A 19546-nucleotide genomic window follows, 5' to 3' on the forward strand; every position below is an offset into this window, starting at 1 on the left:
ACTACAGACAGCTCCTTGCAGCCAGAGGTCTCAACTCAGATGGATAAAAAAAAAATTTGCAATTTCTCCAAGGTGCCTTAGTTAGGGATCTGGTTGTTTTGCATTTGCAATAGTACATAGATGGAGACAGAGGCCAAAAATATCAATCTTTAGAGTTTCTTCTCTGCCTCCAGTGAGGATGGACCAGGTCTGGAGGGACTGGTCCACCAGACACAGGTGCCTCAGATGGGTATCTAAATTTAGATGGGACTGATTCAGGTTTTGCTGTTTCCAAAGGATGTGTGGTTTGGCTGGAGATCTCCCCAACATCATCCCACACCCATTGAGTTATTGGGAGGAGGATTGACCTAAACTAAACACTCTACAACTTTATTTTTCCCTTGAGTCTTTGCTTTGTCTGCTGCTATTGCTGCCAGCTGGAGAATTTGGAATTTTCTTTCTCTAGTTCCATTTCATCCCCCACTGGCACATGGTGGAGTGCAGTGGAGGTTGGAGAGTGTCCTGGTGTATCTTGGCTAATCTGCTCTTCCTCTAGCATCAGCTGCAATTTAAATGGAGTCAGTTCCCAGAAAAAGAAACAGGAAAGTTCCCCATTAACACCATTTGTCACAAGTCCTTAATATCATACTTGCCTTTTAGCCTTACCCATCAACATTCAGAGGAGAAAAGAAAACACAAACAAAAAACATTCTGGATAAATGAGATTTGACAGAACTTTCCTCAAGAACAATGGCTTCAAAACTGGCTGGAAGAAATGCTTTTAAAAATAGACCAAATTGATCTGTCGCCTTTGAAAAAAATCAATCTTAAGAAGAAAGAAAAGTTCTATTATTCCCTTTCCAGATTCTCATAATAATTTTTGAAGTCTGGGTTTCACCAAGGACGCCTTTTCAGTTTGTTCTTTTGAAAGAGTTAAAGAATTCATCCATTCATTTGTCCTTTTTCCTTCTTTGGTATGGCAGCATGATACAAAACACCTTTCCTGTATGTATGGAAATAAAGGATGTAAACCCAAGTTCCAAGACAATAAAAATATCATCACTATTGATGAAATCAGGCATATTCCTACTGCTACTGAACAGATTATCAGAGTTGCTTTCATTTACTTACACATAATTTATTTTTTAATCTCTCTCTGGCTAAACCAAACCAGAGACGGTGATATATAAAATAAAAGTCAATTAACAATCGCTTCCGTGTGAATTCTGGTAAGCTCAAAGAAGATGTAGGCAATGCTCCAACTCCAAAATGCCCTCAACAGGACTGATGGATTCATCCATCTGCTGATTTTGCACACCCAAATATTTGATCTAATGTTCACTCAAATCTATGGGAGGAGGGTTGTTGGATGTAATGGGCTCTGTATAAGATTTTTAATTTTAATCTACTGCTAAATGCATCTGCCACATCCCAAAAGAGACAAAAGAAGAGAGAAGAGAGGTTTCTCATTCCTCACCAGCTCACTGGGATGTACAAATGCAAGGCTTTTGGAGGACACACACTGACATGCATTGGTAAGTTATTATGAGAAACTGATAATTGCATCCCAGCTAATTAGTTGCTCAGAAAATAATTACCACTTGGCATCAAAGGTGCTTCGTGCCTGACTTCAGGTTCATGAGGGATGTGGCTTGGCCAAGCTCTCCAGCTCAGAGTTAGTGACTTTTTTGGGAATTTTGCCACCCTGAAGCCTTGGGGAAGCATTGGAAACTGGGTTGTGAGCTGAAGCAGTGTGACCATGATATTTTCTGAAAAATCCTCTTTGCCCAGGATTTTCTCCTGGGAAGCTGAGAGGCCTCAGAAAAGAATGAAAACAATAATTATCTGAGATTGCTTGGGAATGTGGTCTGGATTTGTTTATCCAACAGGTGCATCTTTGATTGATCCCATGTGAATTGTTTTTAATTACTGACCAATCACAATCAGCTGTGTCAGACTGAGGAGTCAGTCACAAACTTTCATTATCATTGTTTGGCCTTCTGATGTATCCTTTCTCTATAGTTTAGTAATAGAATAGAATAGAATAGAATATATAATATATAATATAATATAATATAATATAATATAATATAATATAATATAATATAATATAATATAATAATCAGCCTTCTGAGAACACGGAGTCAAATTCTCATCTCTCACCTCATCCTGCGGAACGTCACAAGACCACAGACATGGACACTCATTTCATCTGGTAGCTTTGGGAACAATATCTATGTCAATATTTTTGTGTCAAGATCTGTGTTTCACACAAAACTGCACAAAAGAACTTCAGCATAGACCTTTGCATGGGGAAATGTAGGAAATACTCTCTCCTGAGAAAGCCTTTTCCTAGACACAGAATGTGGAAGTTGCTTTAAATCCTAAATCATCCAGGGGATGATTTATCCTAAATCCTAAATTATCCATCATAAATTCAGGGATTTGTACCATTTTTTTTCTGGTATAAATCTGCTAATTTGTTATTTGACTCCTACATTTAAACAAAACTCTCTGTAGTTTAACCTACACTTTTCTCAGTGTTTGTTTGCATTAAGTGACAAGCGTTACAAGCCCTACAATATATCCCAATGTAATTGTTGCATTAATCACCAGCTGAATACATTAATTATCAAATGATTGCATGACAAGGAAGCCTTCCAGACAACACAGAGCTAGATTTATCTGTGCTGTGTGCTGTTACAAGTGCTCACACCTTGGGTTAGGGTTTCTAAGTCTTCAGGATCATTGCTAAGGTGTTCCTGGCTCTTTTCTCCTTTCCCTTTTCCCAGATTCTTTCCCCAGAGTACCTTGGTACACACTTTACACTCTCACTTATCTCTATTTTCCTCTGTGATTATTTAGGATGATTACCCCAGAAGTAAAGGGACAGCAGAATAGGTTTATTTCTTTGAGATAACCCTTGACAGTTGCATCTTCTGAGTAAAAACCCAAATTTCTGCATCATCCAGAGTGAGTGGGTGGGAATTGATGGATTCAGAGCATGCAAATTCTGATTTTAGATGCATTCAGCCAGTCCTTTATGTTCCTGACAGGACATAAAAACACAAACAAGCTGAGAGCAGCTTCACAATGCTGAAGACCTCAAACATTTTGGGTTTTATCAGTAGGGGTAAGAGTTCAAACTTGCAAATATAATGGAAATAAAACAATGTTTTAAAATCATTAAAAATACTTAACTTCTCGGTAAAACTATTGAAATATTCAAAAAGCTTGAATGAAGACACATTTAGGAGAATTCTGTGATTAAAAAAATAATTAATGGACTTGTCCAAATCAAAATGACTACTCTATGAACTTTGGAAAAATTTGATATCTTTTTTTGATTGTTGGCAGTAAGTGGTCAGCATCTTCACACTGTCACATCTTCATTGCAAACCCAGAAAACTCTGGTCTCACCATGCCCTGACATCATATAAATTATATATTATATATATACACTATATAAATTACACACATTTTAAATATTAAGAAAATTTCCCTCTGGGGAAGGAAAAAGAAGTAAGTTGAATATGGCTGTAAATTTATTATTTCAGGGTACTAAAACTTCATACTTAACTTTATGCATTATTGAGATTTTAATATAATTTACTTTAAAGAAATAACTCACTGTATTCACTGGGGCTGTGTTTAGTAATAACAATGTTCAGAGAACATAATTCCTCCTTGACCGGAAAGAAACTTCATCAAATATTCAACATAAATTCTTACAAAGCAAATATTTAATTATTTTATATAGTCTTGTAAATATTTAATTATTTTATATAGCCTTGTAATTGCAAAGTAATCATTTGGTTCAATATAAATTTCCTCCATTCTAATATTTAATTGCAATTAAAAAAAGTTCAGGCAAAACTTGTAATAAGTATTTGAAACACGAACAGGATTTTAACCAGACAGGTTTCCTTGACACCTCTAGTAAACATATTGTCCCTGGTATCATTTTAAACTGATTTAAAGGAATGCAACATGTCCAGTTTGGAGTTTGATGCATTGAATGAAGCAGAAGGCTTTACATGAAGTTAACTTTACAGCAGGAAGATAACCAGACATGAAGACATTACCTGTTGATTAATATCCTCTTTAACTCCATGCCCTCAATGTGATTTTTTTCCCATTTTATTGACTTAACAGACTGCAGTTCTGCCACTGGGTCCCAGATACACTCAGAGATGATTTCACAAAAACCCTCCAGTTATGCTGAGAATATCATCAAACTTTCATTTGTCTGCATGAAAGATTGAGTAGAAAACTAATTTCCCCACAGAGAGCAAAGTGCAAGTTGCATTGAGAAAAGGGAAAAAAAGGAATCAAGGCCACCCCCACAAAATGTCAGAATCAAAACTTAAAATAAAAATCAAAGTATGTAGCCCACACTTCAGACTACTTAAGCAAAAAGATTGGTTAATTGGCTCCTGAATAGTGAGCATTGATTCACACACACTGAATAATGGATAATAAAGGCAGGTTTGTAACAGGGAAAAGCCAGGCAAGCTCCAAGGCATCCATGGAATCCCAGGGAATATCCTGCAGGTTAAATTGGTAAGGTAGAAAAGCTTCTTTTTGATAGGATGAGAAAAATGCAAGCGAGGAGATGACGACAATACAAATTACTATGTGAGGAGATGAAGACAATACAAATTACTATGCCAAGCTATGAGGAATACAATCCAAACCAAAAGAAAACATTTGTAGTAAATGCTCTTTGAGCTCTGTCAGGTTTGGGACCGTGACAGCTTCCCTGGGTAGCATCTTCCACTGCCCAGCCACCCTCTGGGTGAAGAAACTTCTGCTGATACCCAACTTAAACCTTCCCTGATGAATCTCCAGCCCTTCCCTCATGAAATAAACACTGGCAGGAGATCTTTCTCCTTTTTAATGCCTTTATTGAAAATGGTCATCTCAGGTGGGGAGAACCGATGGGTCACACGCAGCTGCTGCTCCCAGGAGTGGCACGGAGGAGGAGGAAGAGTGGAGCTTTGTCCACTGGTCTGTGGGCAGAGCTGGGGGTTCCATCCTCATGAGAACATCAGGACAGTCCCCATTTTTCATTTTGACATTCAAGGTCCTCTGTCCAGCCGACATCTTTTAGGTCAGGGTGAGGGATAAAAAGGCTCTTAGCGGATGCTGGATTCTGTTCCTCACATCTAGACGTCACTTTGATTTGTCAATTTTGTGTTGGCTTGTTGTTTTAGGGGTTTTTGGCTAGTTTTGGTGAGGGGTCTCTCCCATTGCAAGCTGGATCCGATGTCATTTCCATGCCGACTCGATGTCCTTTCCTCTTCACCGTGTGGGTGCCATCCTCCAGGAAGCAGCAGGGTGTCACTCGACAAAAAGGGGAATTCTTAACCATCAATGACAGGTAGTTAACGAAAACGACAGGTGATTACAATAACAGTTAGAACTCCACCCTGGCAGCAACTGGCCCAACCTGTGAACTCTGCAACCTTTTAAAAAATGGGCAGCTTTTCTACTCATAACACCTCAGGTCCTGTCACTGGTCACCAGGGAGCAGAGATCACTCTTGCAATAATGCTCCCACTTCACACACAGCACCGAAGACACCAAAATCAACCTGAGTGCTCAACCTTGCTTATATCCTTTAAAAAATAGCAGCAGAACTGCCCAGCACAGAATCACTCAAAATGTGTTTGATAGATTAGATAAGAAGCCAAAGACACCCAAATTTCTCTGCCTCCTGAGCTGCTGAACGCTTCTCTTATCTCCTTCTGAGCCTCCCAGATTGCAATCAGCGGGATACTTTGGGCTGTTCTCCTTGACTGTGATGTATTTTCAGAATTATTTTAAGGCTGTCTGTACTTGCTCTTGTTAGGGGCTGGTTTTCACTATGCAGATGTATTTAAATGTATTCATCCTCCCCCACCTTTCTGTGTAGTGACTGTCAGCTGTGTCTGCACAACCTGCCAATTACAGTAACTTCCAGAACAATACCAGCCTAATTGATAGGCAGAGTAAATGAAGGAGCAAGGAGGAGATGATCAATGCTGGAAAAGGAGTCCACACCATCCAGAGTGGTCATTGGGTGTTCTACTCCCTTAAGGACTTCAAAGCAGCTTTTTGAAATTCAAATTAAAATGCATGAAGTGTGTGATCCTGCTTGCTTCACTCAGGATAGGACAGAGTGGAGGATTTTAAATCATTCAGGATTTTAGAGCCTAATTCTCTTGTATTTGAGCTAAGGTCCTAAGTTCTATGAGGGAGGATCTTACAGAGAAGGATCACTCACAATATTTTGTTTCAGCTGTGTAGCTCCATATTGCCTTCAAGGGCAGACAGTGCCCAAGCACAGCAGCACAGTCCTCAGGCTTGATACAAATCTAGATATTTTCATAGTTTTGAGTCTCATTTCCATATTTCTATGTACTCAAATACTCCAGCTGTGGAAACGCTTATCTTACCCATGAAAAAGCATGAGATAAAAAGATAATTCCCAAAAATGAACCTCAGATGGCAGACTGAACCTTTTCTTGTCTTTGGGATGATGAGCAGTTAAATTCTACCCTCAGTAACATCTGCCTCCTCTATTCTTGCTATGGTCATGGGTTGATCTCTTGGGCTGCAAGAAGGAGATAAAGTCCTGGACAAAAGATTTCTGGAACCTTTGTGTCGTGGGTAGTGCCAAAAATTTGAGGCAAATACCATCTTCAAGCCTAAAGCAGAGGCTTAGATTGTAGATCTGTCTCAGTTTGTCTGGGGGATTCAGGCAGGGTTACTATTACACACATTCCATCATTTTCCTTTACTTCAATTACACTTTGAGTTTTTTGGGGCGTTTTATTGAAAAAAAGTCTGTGAGGAAGACTTCAGGACATTAAAAAACTGCTTTTCTGTAATATTTACACGAGATTCTGGGAGCTGAAATTTCTCATAGGAGGCTGTACCTCTCTTTCCTCCACAAGTTCTATTCCAGAACATACATAGTTATATAAATTATCATGAACAAACACTGCAGTATTGATGTCACAGTGAGCCACGCTGCCACCTCCCTGCTGAAGGCACTGCTGAGGGTCAGGGGAACGTGGTGATTTTAGGAATTGAGTAAAATCTTTCTAGGAGAAAAAGTACAGAAATGTCCATCTCTTTTGAACCAAAAGGGAAAGAACTAATAAAAAAACTGGCAGAAATCAGGGCATCCTAGAAGACCAAGGCTGTAAATCCTTAAGGGCACTGCTGTTACTTCATTGCAGGGAAACATCACTTTAATTTTACTGCATGGAGTCCTCCATACTGAAAAGTGTTCCATGCCCAGCTGCAGCTCATGGAAATTCACCTAAACATTGCTTTACAACTCATTTTTTTTCCCCCAGAGCTTTATCCCAAACAAAACACAGATTGTTGAGCCTGAAAGGACCCAAAGAACAACATGGTGGTGGTAAAGCTACTCCAAATCTTGAGGAAAATAAAATACATACATATGGGAGCAAGTATAAGGAGGTGAAAGTGACAAAGAGAAGTAAAACAAGGAAAAGCTCTTCGTTTGTGAATAGAAAATATAAATATTATACAGAAATTTACGTGCTGGAATAACGATTTTAGTAGCTATTTGAGGTATTCAATAGCTATAGAATAAGATTATTAATTCAACCATCATCATCATCTAGATTTTATATTTCTTTTGTCCAGAAAATCACTGAGCACTTTACAAAGGAGGTCAACAATAAGCACTATTTTAGATTCTAAAATCCACCTGACAGGATTTTAAGCAGAAATCCCTCTGGAGCCTACTTTTGAATTTTACTCATGATGGTTTCTTGCTTTGTCCACCAGCAATATTTGCAAGTCTAAGCAGCCTGGCAAAATCGTACCAGGTGATGTTTCTCCCTTTTAATATGTGAGTGACATTTTTTTTCTCTCCAATGACTCATCAGAGCAGAACCAGGGAAAACAACTTTGCTTTTACACATTTCTAGAGCAAGTAAACAAGGCTGCCTTAAGATTTTCCTTGGAGGGCTTTTCCTTCCATGTAATATTGAGTGGCACCCTGTTCTCCAGTCTGAAGTGCTTCCACCTACACTGGGATCATTCCTTGACCTTGTAACAGCCTTCACCCACACCTTACCTAGAAATAAGTGTGAGTGAGATCATCCTAAGGCATGGTGACTGTAATTCAAGCATGAAAGCACAGTGAAATCCAGTTATTTCCCTCCATCTTTAGCTGTGATCATTGGGATATTTTTAGTCAAATAAAACCAGGTTCATCATTACAATGTAGTGAAGAAGAATTTACAGTATTTGCAAAAAAATTTTTTGAGGGTCTTGAAGTGGCCATCACCATCCTTCAGTCTTTTCAAGGGCTGTGTCAAGAAAAAGACTAAAAGAGTTTGCTTGATGAGTGGAGCAATCACTCTGAATTTCTTCAACCAACACTAGGAAGGAAATAAAACAAACCTCAAGCAAGCAAACCAAAGACCAATTAAAAAAAAATCCTTTAGTAGATTTTTCTCACTGATTGACCATGGTAAATGACTGCTTTAAATATCAAATTGCTCAGAAGTTTAGAAGGCTGGAGGAGAAATTGTTCTGTACCTCCTGCAACTCCCTTCATGCCCCATGTTCAGGGGTGGGTGCTCTTTTGGCGATATATAAATTTGGGTAGAGTGAGGAGAGACACTGAGAGTGAATAATTTTATTTTATTCTCTGTGTCAGGTCACAATTTGAGTAAAATCCACTAAACCATAAAATTTTATACACGGCCATATAAAGCAAGGGACATTAATTCACATTTGTTTCAATCTCTACTCTTCAACCAAACTTCAGCTCAAAGAGGAATAACCCACATTTCCACCATGCTTTGAATTATGAGGAAGTGCTAGCATTCCACAAGTAAAAACTCACCAGATAAAACCATTATTAATCTAATTTTGTCCAGAACTTACCTAGTCTCAATGAAATTAGACATCTCTATGAACTTTAAAACCAGAATATTTTGGAAAGCCTGAAAACTGTCGTGGAAAAGATTTAGAAGCCAAAACATTTTTTCAAAGAGCAGAAAATAGAATTTATTGCTTAGAAATTTGTATTTTCCAAATTTCCTCATGTTCTAACACAGTCATAGAATGGTTGGGGTTGAAAGGGACCTTAAAAACCATCTTGTCATGGGCAGGGACACCTTCCATAGACCTGGTTGCTCCAAGCCCCATCAAACCTGGCCTGGAACACCACTAGAAAAGTGGGGATTTCCTACTCCTTGTTGATAGGAAAAATTAATATGATGCCTCAGGTTTTAGCTTTTATATTTTCCATATTCTGTGCTGCTTTAGTGTGTGGGTCTGGGTTTCATATGAGGGGATGGTGAGCTCTGCACAGAGCAGGGAGACAAAACAATTCCTGCTCCAGCTGGAGACCAAGGACAAATGATCCAAATCTCAGGCCCAAGAGCACAAACACTGTGGGCTGAAGAGAGAAAAAGAAGCAGGGTGGCACTGCATGGGCTAAAGCTGGAATTGGACAATTAATTCCAATGTGCAAATGGAGCAGAACTTATAAAAGTGAGAGACCCCGTGACCAGTGTCCATTTTTGTGACCATTTTGGTTCATCTTGGGTTCATTTTGTGACCATTTGGTTCATCTTGGGTGAAGCCCTGGCTGGGCTCTTGTGCTGCCCAAGGTGCATCCATTGAGGCCTCCTAATAAATCCCTGCTTTATTCTTTAACTCTGTCTCACCTCTGTTCTAGGTCAGCCTTCTCAAGGCATCAAGGTAACCCCAGGGTTGAACACAGTTGTGCCAGTACAGGTTTGCCTGGAGTCTGGATCAGATCTCAGTTCTGCAACAAGGGATGTGTCCCTTGACTGTGATTCCTTTAACAAATTTCACATAAAGCAGCAACTTAGAAAAAAATCTCAAATCTCATCTCTGTAGCATAAGACAGGCTTATCATTGTAAACAAGAGGTAACAGCCTAGGGGCAAAGGAGACAATAACACCTGAAACAGCACATGCCATGGACTTGGGGATATTTTGAAATCAATTTATCCACCAGCTCCATTCCCTGACACATCACATATGCTTCCAGGTATCCTGAGATGCCACTGCCTGTCCCAGCTTTCACACCAGCTCCAAACTCTTTTATTTTGCTCATCCACTGAAAAAGCAGAGTGTGGAAGAGAGCTCCCAGCAGATGGAATTGATACAGCAAATATAAATAAAAGTCCCTGGCAGAAATCAAACTCTCGTTTCCCCATCGTTCACTGCAGAGGGTGCTGTCTGCCCACATTCCTGGTCCCTAGGAAAAGGGGGAAAGAGAGTTGCGAACTATTTAAAAGTTTAAAAGGCCTGTTGAGGGGTATCACCCAAATGCTCTAAAGTCTTCCACAATTAAAAGACATAAAGTCGCATTTCAGAGTCACGACAAAGTCACAGAGGATATTGTCATAGCCAGAGTGGAATTCTGAACAAGCACAAAGCAATGTGGTTTAAATAAAAAAAAACCAAAAAAACAAAAACAAAAAAAAAACCAAACCAAAACAAAACAAAAAAAAACTCGAAAAAACCAAAAAACCAAAAACAACAAACAAAAAAAACAAAACACACAAAAAAACCCAACATTTTCCTCCCTGCTTTTAATGAAGTTTAAGTCTTTCTGAAGTCATTCATGTAGGCAGTGATGCTTCAGTATAAACAGTAACTCCTTCCTGATAAATTCACAAAGTTTTATGGATCTGCTTTCATACTGAAACTCTGGAAAACAGTGGAAACATCAGAATTTGGTTTGAAAAAAGAAAAGCGAGGCTCAAAGATGGTCAGTCCTGTCCTGTCCTTTGCACCTCTGTGGGGATGTCAAGGCAGATCTTGATTTCAGCTGAAGCCACTCTTCTGATAGCACTAAAAAATCAAGATTTTTTCCCCAAAACAAGAAGAGTTTATCTGTTGTCCTGCTTAACATATAACAGTATTGTTTAAAAAAAAGATGAGCATCTTTGGCATGCTGGGAAGATGCCAGATCTGCTCTCACCACTTCCCATCAGACCTTTTGCTTTTTCAATTTCCAGCTTTCAATTTTCCAGTCTCCTTCTCTGAGCAGAAACAGAACAATCATGAAGACAACAAAAGGGATTTCAAGGCAGAGATGGATTACAGCTGATTTTGGGAGGACAGGAGCTGCACCCCTTGGAAACAACCAGTGAGCACGGCTGCCATAGCAATGGCACAGAAATTTTTGCCCCATCCCTTGTGCTGGATGTGTCCAAGTGCTAAAACAGACTCTCCATCCAGCCAAAGCGACCCTCAGGGTTCAGGGAACACTCCTGTGTTTGCTAACACCTTTTCTATTCTCATTGCTATAAAAAGGTGCGCTAGCATGAAACCCAGGGAATATGGGGCTGGGGGAATTTCAGGAATGGAATCCTTTCCTGTGGTGTGATAAGAGTTATGCACGGTAGAATCCTTCTCCATCATTTAATCTTCAATGAAAATTTGGACTTTTTGTTCCCAATCTTGCAGCATTTCAAAGCTTTCTCCTGGAGCCAAGCCCGAGTGCTGTTGAAGTGGTTTCACTGTGTGAGAGGAGAGCAGGGACACAGAGAGGGGGCACAAGGTTTAAAACCCAGAATAGTTTTAAAAATCATGACAGCTAAAATTAGGGAGGGAAAATAAGCAGTTCTGACTGTTCTTATCCCCAGTCTTTGAGTCTTTTCCTAACAATTCCTTTTTCCTTGAATTCTGCCTGCATGAATCTAAGGATTGGAAATATCAAGGCTTGACTGAGAAAAAAAATTAACTCTTATCTACAGTTCTAAGTCAGTTGTTTGCTCGCCTTCCACATATTAAATTTGCCTTGACTTCTTAAGGAAAGCCCATGAAATTTGAGGTGAATTGGGTGAAGATCCTATTGCTTCTATCCCACTGAAGAATCTTTTGCCTCAATTATATTTTCATTGCATTAGAGTGGTGAAAGTGAAGTCACAGAGATTTGGAACCAGTTCTAATCAATACAATTTATATATTCAACGATAATATGAGTTCATGGAGTTGTTTAAAAGGCTTTCCTCAATGAAGACAGACATAAATCTGTGGTAATCATATTCTCTGATAGAGAGACATGGCTCTCCCAGAATTTTCCTAGGAAACTGTGAGAAACTTAGAGAAAAGGATTCAACCAATTATTATCTCTCTTTCTGTAACCATTGTTTATAGATATGGTTCTCCAGAGTGTGCTGTTCATGGTTCACCAGTAGTGTGAGAAGAGATTCCTAAAGACCAATCAGGTCTTAGGTCCACCATTGTTTCTATATGAACTATAGATTTCTAATAATAAAGTGTCTTTTCACGTCTTCTGATAATGAAGTCTCTGTGTCATCTTTGTCTCCAATACCCCTTCAGTAATAAATCTAATTAAATCAACTAATCTTTAAAAATCTTCTTTAAAACCTCAAGTTTCTGCAAATACTTCCCATAAACCAAGGGCCAAGGGGCACTTTTGGGTGTGCATAGAGCTGACAGACCCCTGACATTCCATGGACACCCAAAAGCCACCCCAGGAGCAGCAGCTGTGGGACACAGACATGAGGGATGCACCAGGACACCTCAGACATGAGGAGCAGGTGACTCACAATCCACCCCAGGGTGCCCAGGATTTGAAATTAACGTGCAAAAAACAAGACAGAATCCAGGTAATAAATTCCTTTGATCTGAGCTGTTTCAAGGGTCAATTAACCTTAAATTTAAAGGATAGGCACTATAACATTTAGCCAGCTGAACTCTTAGAAAATTATAACTTCAGGGGAATTTTGAGAGGGTAGAGAAGGAAGTACAGTGATATTCTCAATTTCAGAGAATTAAAAAATAAATTAATTTAATAACTGGCATTTTAGCGAAACTGCTTATCACCAAACAGCTCTTTTCCCAGTAAAGGTGAATTCTGCAATAGTAGAATTACACATGGTAACTTTTCCTCATATCACAGACTAGTACTATCTTTAAATTTGCCCTAACTATTTTATTTAATATTTATTAATATGCCAATAATAGCAAATTTACTATCCTCTTCTTAATTCTTTTTTTTAATTTATATGGAGTACATATTTTCTATTAAACTCTGCCTTTCATGTCAACAAAACTCACCAATATCAACTCACCATCAAGGACTTACATATATCAGCACTAAATTCCTCAAATATCATGGAAAATTGTTCACATTAAGAACACTCTGAGTGTTGCAGTGCTCTAATTTTTACACCATATTTCATGTAAAGAAATACTGTGTAGATAGTACCATAAAATATTCCCTGTTCAGCATTATATTTCTACAATTAATTATAGAATTCAAGCCTGACAAGATCCTGGAAGATTTTTCTGGTCACTGGCTCACATATCAAGATTCAATTCTGCAGCAAGTGTAGAGAAAATACAACAAATATCTGCTATGACTCTCAGCCATACAGGAGTTAATTGATGCAAGAAACTGTATTTGATACTAATTTTGAGTGGGGAGCAGGAAAATGCATATTTAGCATTTGTGCAGAGGTTTCTGAGTCACAGAGCAGAGATCCAGGATGAGATGGAAACAGCAGAGACCCTCTGACCCCTTCACTGACCTCACTAACAAGAATTAGCTACTGTGTGAAACTCAGGGAACAGGAGCATTTGTAGGTGTTATTAACAGGGTGACTCTCCACCATGACTCTACACATGATAAATTCCTTTTTACTACTGTGAAATGTATTTCTGCATTGTGGCATTTTCAGTTGCTGTTACCTTCTCTTCTACCTTTGAGCTGAGCTTCACAGAGGCAGCAAAAATCAACTCTGGACCCAAGGGTGAAAATTTTGAAGCTTCAGGGAAGCACAGTTGAACTTCATGATAAATTATCTCTTTTTTTCTAGATAACAAAGGCAAATAGAATCTAAAATTTCATAGGGTAAATTGTGTTAATGTGGGATACTGGTGGAAAGAGATACTCACTGTGAGGATAGAAACCATTGACTCCTCATGGCTTCCCTGTCCTCCACCCCCACAGCTTGTGATCCAAAATAATTAATTCATTATATCATTAATTCAGTGCAGGTAGTTGGTTGTGTAAGCTCCACACCTGCTTTTGCAGAGAACTGGACTTAAATACATTCATTACTTGGCTTCCATGGGATTTCTGAAATCTCATAATAATGCAGAAGAGATTCTGAGCTGCTGCACTGTCTGATCCAGATTCTTCTGGAATACACAGGGAAAATCCCTCAGGTCTTTTCCTTGTTCTTGGGATTTGCATGGAGTGTCTCTCCCACTTTGCAAACCTTTTTCTGAACACACCTAACTGTTCATTAAAACATCTCCTTGTTATCACTGTACAGTGGAAGATTTTAGTTTCACATCCTGTCAGATTTAATTACAAACTTCATGGTTTCCTTCACTACGTGTGCCTCTGACGATGTTTAACCAATCTCTTTTTGTTCAGGGAGGAGTAAGGTTTACACAAAAGCTCTGATTATGGTAGAGATAATTGCATCTCAGTTTTTGGAGGATAATTCTACTTGGGCATCTATCCCTACATGCTCACAGTCACCATCTCCACAAAGCAACTGCCAAAACAATACCAATGGGTAAATCACAGTAAAGTCACCAATAATGTCATTTTTCAAGGTGCAAAATGATATTTTGTGTTCTCCTCCTTCTCCCAGCCTGCAGGGGTTGCAGTAAGTCCATCACACGCTGTCTCTGCAGCTCCTTCCTCCTTAGGGGAGGACTCCTCACATTCTTCCCCTGCTCCAGCCTGGGGTTCATCCCACAGTCCTTCATGAACTTCTCCAACACAGGTCCTTCACCTGGGGTTCAGACCTCCAGGAACTGCTTCAGGGTGGGCCCCTTCCCACTGGGTGCATCCTTTAGGAACAGGCATGTTCCTAAATGGAATCTCCATGGGGTCACAAATCCTGCCAGATAATCTGCTCCAGAGTGGGCTCCTCCATGGGCTGCAGGTGGATCTCTGCTCTCCATGGAGCTCCCTGGGCTGCAGCTGCCCCTCCATGGGCTGCACCAGGGGCTGCAGGAACCTCAGATCTGACACCTGGAGCAGGCCCTGCCCCTCCTGCCCTGCCCTGGGTGTGGAAACCCAGGGCACTGGGAATATTTCTCTGTCTGCTCTGGGGTGCCCTGACCCCCAGGGGACCACTGACTCTGACCCTCATTCATGGAGAAAGTTTCCCAGACTTCAAGATAGACTGGAATCCACAAAAGTGTGAAATAGATTATAGAGAGCAGTGTGGGTGTATCACTGGGTAAGAAATTTAGGGTTTGGGATTTTTAGTATGGATAGTTGTGGATGGAAGCAAGATGGAGGGCACAGGGTGTCCTCCTGGGTTTCTTCTTCATGCTGCTTCTTCCTTCTTCATGGGTTTGGGTGGCATTTTGTAATTGGGCAGAAAAATCTGCATTGTGGGCTCTGTGGGATCAGTTATTGGGTTAAAAGGGGAAATAATCCAGGTGTCAGTTCTTAACTGGATAATTTAGTCTTAAAAGACCTTGGAACAAGAGATTTGTTGGCCATTTTGTGCCTTCTAATGAAAAGCTGCAGAACTCACAGTAGTGAGACTGTTTTACTGATAAGAAATACTAAGCACCTGAGTCCAAACATGAATTATTGTCTCAAGTGCCTTCAATCCAGACCCAGAGAAACCAACAACAGGGACCCCCACATTGGGGGCAGCAGGGCTGCTCCTCTCACATCTTCTCACTGCAGCTGTGCAGGTTTTCCCTCCCCCTTACACACATTATCCCAGAGGCATCACTGCTGATCCAGCTGGGTCTCTCTTAAATCTGGCTGGAATTGGGTCCATGGACAGGGTGGAAGCTTCCAGCAGCTTCCCAGAAGCCACCCCTGTACCAAAGCCTTGCCATGCAAACCCAATGCACCTTTTAGTTCCTCTTCTTAACTTGTTGCACACTTGGTCTGACCAGGAGTTCAGAGTAACTCACCTCAGGTTTGTTCTATTTTGCTTCCAGATGCATTCAGGAAGCAAATATCCTCTTAAAGCTAAAGTCTTTCCTTTTTGAACTGAACTCTACTTTTTATCCCCTTTTAAATAATCACAGTGGCACTTCCAAGATCTTTGTCACTTTTTTTTTTTTTGTTTACTTTGCCTTTGATTTATTCTGGGTTGTTGCCTGACATTTTATGCTATATTGGTGGTTGATGTGAGCTCCTCCACTGCACCTTCAGCACAGACAACTGTCAGTGCTTCCATCTTACTGACACTAAGTGACAAATTGCTTCATGTGGAAGCACAGAAAACACAGAAAAAAACTGCTTCAATTACTTTTTCCCATGTTCAAAAGAGATTATTTTTATGTTTGGACACAGCAGCAAAAGGGCCAGTGGCCTTGAGTCAGCTGAAATTCTGTTTTCCTTCTGTGCCTGTCAGTATGATTGGATTTCCTTTTTCTTTTTCAGTCTTACATTTTATTTTAGTCTGTGTTGACTTCCTCAGCACATTGGCACTGAGCATCCCGGAGGGAGGAAGGGAGGGAGGGAGGGAGGAAGGAAGGAAGTGGCGGAAGGAAGTGGCGGAAGGAAGGAAGTGGCGGAAGGAAGGAAGTGGCGGAAGGAAGGAAGGAAGGAAGGAAGGAAGGAAGGAAGGAAGGAAGGAAGGAAGGAAGGAAGGAAGGAAGGAAGGAAGGAAGTGGCGGAAGGAAGGAAGTGGCGGAAGGAAGGAAGGAAGGAAGTGGCGGAAGGAAGGAAGTGGTGGAAGGAAGGAAGGAAGGAAGTGGCGGAAGGAAGTGGCGGAAGGAAGTGGCGGAAGGAAGGAAGGAAGGAAGGAAGGAAGGAAGGAAGGAAGGAAGGAAGGAAGGAAGGAAGGATCTGATGATCATGCCTTTATTTAGTAAAATTTGCACATTACAGAATACTCTGATGTGGGGAGCACTGTCAAAAAGAGAGTCCTTGCCAGGGAATGATATAGTGTATTTGCAGCACATGAATTTAGGTCATGTCTTGAATGTATTTAGGTGAAATATGGTAAAATACATATCATATTTATGTACAGTTGGTTGGATTTTTCCCTTCTGAAGTGAGTTTAGAACTTTTGTCTCCCTGCTTGCACCAGCATATTTCAAGAAAACTTCCAGTTTCAGAGCTGCTTTAAATTAGTCTTGTCTTACTCCAGAGGGACAATCATGTGGCATTATTCTTTTTTCTTTTCTAATTTTTCTTCCAGAATGAAGAAATTTTGCTTTGCTGAGTAAGATGAGAAGGAAGAGCAAAGCAGTTCAACACCAGCCCTCTGTGTTTTCCGATTTTGAGATTTCACCTTCACATTTGAACACCACATTTGGTTTTAATATATTTCCACATTTTATTTTTTATATTTTATAATTTGTTGTCACTGTGAATTTACACTCACCTGAGTATATTAAACAGAAATTTAATTTAAGGAATTTCAGGATTAAAATAAAACCATCCTCCCCTGATTAAAGCTCAGTGTTTAAAAGAGTGGTCAGGGCAAAATTCAAACAGATTCAGTGCTCTAGGGCTGATCAGGGCTCCCTTTTCAACCTCACTTCTCTAGACTGAAGGGAGCTGAAATTACCCTTATAGCACCATGCTCACCAGGACTGAACTTAATAGTGAAAAAATGAAGGCTTTGAACTTGCAGGGTTGAAAGTGGTGGGTTTTGATGTGATGTAGAAGCTTTTTGCTCAGAAATGACTGAGAAGAAGGAGCTGTGTACACGAAGAGATCACAGAGCCACTGACTCCTTCGGGCCTGTACTCAGAGAATTCCTGGATTTGGACGCACTGCTGAGCCAGGAAAACACATGGATGTCCCTTAGCCATGCTCAGCAGTGCCCCAAGGACAACAAGGCACAGAATGAAAGAAACACAGAATAATTTGTGTTGGAAAAACCTCCAAGATCCTCAAGTCCAACCTGTTGCTGATCACCAGTTGGAGCAGAGCACCAAGCACCACATCCAGGCCTTGCTTGGACGCCTCCGGGGATGGTGATCCCACCACCTCCCTAGGCAGCCCCTGCCAATGCCTGACCACCCTTTCCATGGAGAAATTCCTCCTGATGGCCAACCAGACCCTCCCCTGGCCCAACCTGAGGCCGTTCCCTCTCTTCATGTCCCTGTTCCCTGGGAGAAGAGCCCAAACCCCCCGGCTGTCCCCTCAGAGCCACAAGGTCCCCCCTGAGCCTCCTTTTCTCCAGGCTGAGCCCCTTCCCAGCTCCCTCAGCCCCTCCTGGTGCTCCAGACCCTTCCCCAGCTCTGTTCCCTTCCCTGGACAGCTCCAGCTCCTCAATGTCCTTCATGAGTTGAGAGGCCCAACACTGGACACAGCCCTCGAGGTGTGGCCTCACCAGTGCCCGGCACAGGGACAAAATCACTGTCCTGGACTGTGAAGTTCTGTAATGAACTGTGAAGTTGTCACATCAGACAGGAAATTCAAACATACCAAACTCTGTTGAAACAAAAAGTTTATTATTTTTTTAAATATGTGGGACAAAATGTTCTGAGAAAAACTCCTGAATAATTTTGCCATCAAATCTTATTGTTCCATACTGGAACAGCAAAACACAGGAAAGATCCAGCCTTGGATAAGGAAGGGAGAGACTCAGCTGGTTTTTTTTGTACACTAAATGTCTTCAAAAGGCTTGGGCTAAATTAACTTCACTTTAGGACACTTGCAGAGCTAACAGACATTAGAAGTTATTTTTTACTCATTATGGGTGATGATTGAGCTTTCAAAGATGTTAAAAGCTGCTATAAAACTGGAGAGAACCATCCATGCAAGTATAATGATAAAAGTTTCTACAGGCAGCACTTCACCTCCATCCTACCTAAAAAACAGGTTTTGCTAGGAAAACAGTTTTGGCAAAAATCTAGTTTTGTATGTGACTAAACTAACATCCACTGTTGTTGTTGTGTCACTTAGTGCAGCTCAGGTGCAGAAATAAACATGTTGTGAATAAATATTTGATCTTTAGTCTTTGCAGTACTTAATGAAGCCTCAGTGTATCTTGTCCTCAGGGCCTCCCAAAGTGAACTGGGGCCTCTCAGGAGGAAGGAAAAAGCAAGAAGAAATCCCTGGAAGCTGTCATGGTAAAGTTCAGTTATGCAGATGCCACAGAAGCAGGTAAAGACTCTGAGCAGGCAGGAATCCTGCCTGTCTTGGTTTGAAAAGACAGGTGTGTGCTAAGGAAGGTAGAAGTCTTCCTTGAAATGGAAAATGTAAACCCCCTCCCTCCAAATTATTATAAATTTGAAATTAAGGGGCTCTCAGGCAAAGACATGGGAACAGGAATAATAATAAAGAACAATAGTTCTTTATTAGGAAAGAAAAGTAAAATAAAAATGCAGTAATACAAACCAACACTGCCAGAGTGAGAGCAGTCCCTGCCCCCTGTGTGTCAGGGTGGTGTCCCAGCCCCATCCCATGGGGGCTCAGCCCTCCTGCAGTGCCAGCTGTGGCTCTGCTGCAGCAGGGATCCTGCACAAGGGGGGAGTTTTCCTCTGCAGCTCCAGGGCTGCTGCAGATGGGCCTGGGCTCCCTCTGGCCATGCAGGGCAGCAGAAAGCTGCTCCTCTGGGAATGCAGTG

The sequence above is a fragment of the Melozone crissalis genome, unplaced genomic scaffold (assembly GCF_028551555.1).
Source record: "Melozone crissalis strain CALT ecotype California unplaced genomic scaffold, PUWL_Pcris_2 ptg000132l_1, whole genome shotgun sequence".
Lineage (NCBI taxonomy): Eukaryota > Metazoa > Chordata > Aves > Passeriformes > Passerellidae > Melozone > Melozone crissalis.